The sequence below is a fragment of the Bos mutus genome, chromosome 10, assembly GCF_027580195.1.
Source record: "Bos mutus isolate GX-2022 chromosome 10, NWIPB_WYAK_1.1, whole genome shotgun sequence".
Classification (NCBI taxonomy): Eukaryota; Metazoa; Chordata; class Mammalia; order Artiodactyla; family Bovidae; genus Bos; species Bos mutus.
Genome location: NC_091626.1, coordinates 69118100 through 69120278, shown reverse-complemented (window position 1 = coordinate 69120278; position 2179 = coordinate 69118100). Strand labels below are relative to the sequence as shown.

At 47.4% G+C, this 2179-nt stretch overlaps 1 pseudogene; it reads right to left on the bottom strand.

The window, feature by feature from the left end:
- Positions 1-213: 213 nt before the first annotated feature.
- On the bottom strand, positions 214-1122 carry LOC102276718 (transcriptional adapter 2-beta pseudogene; annotated as a pseudogene).
- Between the last annotated feature and the right edge of the window lie 1057 nt (positions 1123-2179).

Below are 2179 nucleotides of genomic sequence, written 5' to 3'. Positions count from 1 at the left end.
CATGTATTTGTCTCCCCCTTGACCTAAGATTGTTACTATTGCTTCTTCAGAGGACCATCAAAAGAATATCTATCCTAAAATAAGCCCTCAATTTGTTTAAAAAAGAGCCACAATGGGGAAAAAAGCTTTTCCTTTCTCCCCTACTTCCCCTCCCCTGGTCCTTTTGACTCATAAGCTTTATACCATCATTCCAGCTTTCACAGCAACTCAGCTTCAGGAAGTACCCCTGGATATCCACCCCACTCTCCCTGAGTGAGGAAGTTTAAAATCCTTAAGAACGTTGTCCAGGTAGCTGGGAAGGTGGCTCTTGGAGGGGATGCTCTGCCTTTCCTGGAGGTGGCCTTGATGATGATGGCCTTCGCAGTCACATAGCATGTGGGGCTGAGGTTCAGCGAGCTGCAGAGCACCTTATCGCAGTCTGACAAGAGTTCGAAGATAGGCAGGTTCTTAATGGTGGCAAGCTTGCCGTCCTTACAATTCTCCTTGCTGCGCTTGGAGCTGCCTAGGTTCTTGTTCTCCTTCCTCCTCTCACTCTTGTGCCAGGTTACCTCTTACTTGGCTGCCTCCTCCATCTTTGTGATGCAGTTGCCTTGGTACCACTGCAGCTCCCGGATCTTGGTGCACAGCCTCTTCTCCTTCTGCATGTTCTCTAACAGATAGTAGAATTACTTGCAGGACATGAACTGGGAGAGTAACCACAGCTTCAGTTGCAGCTCCTTCTACTCCTCCGTGACTTCGTGCTTGGCCACCTCTTCCTTCTCGTCCTTGCCCAGGAAGGCGGGCACTAGGTTGTAGTCACGGGTGATGGTCTTGCGCTGCTGCAGCTCCTTGAGCTTCTGCATGTGCATGTCCGCGTGCATGTGCTTCAGCTTGAGTGTTGTGGTAGTTGATGGAAAGCCAGCTAATGAGTGCCTCCTGGTCACACTCAATTTAGTAGTCATCCCTCAGCAGCATGTAGCCCAGCTGCTGCTGCCCAGCCATCACTTCCTGGGGAGTTCAGGAAGCGCCAACCTGAGTAGTCATATTCTCCCAGTTGTTGAAGCCGAACTTCTCTATGGCATCCAGCAGCAACTGCTCCTTCTGGCTGGTCCAGCCACCTTCAGCCTCAGGCCCCCACACCATGAAGTGCCCCTCACCCACCAGCTGGTAGAGTTACCCAGTCCACCTTCTTCTGTGCTGACCTGAGAAGATATGTCTCAAAATAACCATCTTGTCTGGGGTCTGGATGCCATGTTCTGTTATAGATCAGAGAAGGGGGAGGCAAGGAAACAATGTAAAAAGGCCATTAATCTTGCAAATGTCTCCTAGATTGGCAAGCCTCAGGCAGGGGATGTGTTAATTTCTTCCTTCCTGCCATCTACAGGTGGGCAGAGTTCTAAACAAAGGCACTTTAGTTTAACTGGCAAGCAGAGAAGCAGGATTCTCTGAGGCAGGCCAGTATGTATGATTATAATAACAAAACCAATGAAGAGCAAGTCAGAGAAACATTTCCAACATGGAGTCAGAATTGGCTTTTCCCCTAAACAGTAGCCATGGTAGTGGCAGTGGAGGCTGATCTCAGTGCCCGTCAAGGAGTACTCTGGGCACTGCTCCGTGTCCTGACACTTGCTCAGTGGAAGCACAACAGGCTCTCCTTGGCCAGGCAGTATTCTCAGTACCCTTACCAACCTCCACTATCTTCCCCCACCCACTGCTGCGGACACCACCTACTGATATAGTCTTTTTATTATTTATTTATTTTTTAAAAATTTTATTTTATTTTTTAACTTTACAATATTGTATTGGTTTTGCCATATATCAACATGAATCTGCCACAGGTATACACGTGTTCCCCATCCTGAACCCTCCTCCCTCCTCCCTCCCCGTATCATCTCTCTGGGTCGTCCCAGTGCACCAGCCCCAAGCATCCAGTATCGTGCATCGAACCTGGACTGGCGACTTGTTTCATATATGATATTATACATGTTTCAATGCCATTCTCCCAAATCATCCCACCCTATCCCTCTCCCACAGAGTCCAAAAGACTGTTCTATACATCAGTGTCTCTTTTGCTGTCTCGTATACAGGGTTATTGTTACCATCTTTCTAAATATATAGTCTTAAAGATAAAATTTATTAGAAAAGGAAGACTTTTCTCTGTTGCTAAGTTTCTATTCTGTAAGAATTTCCCTCATACATA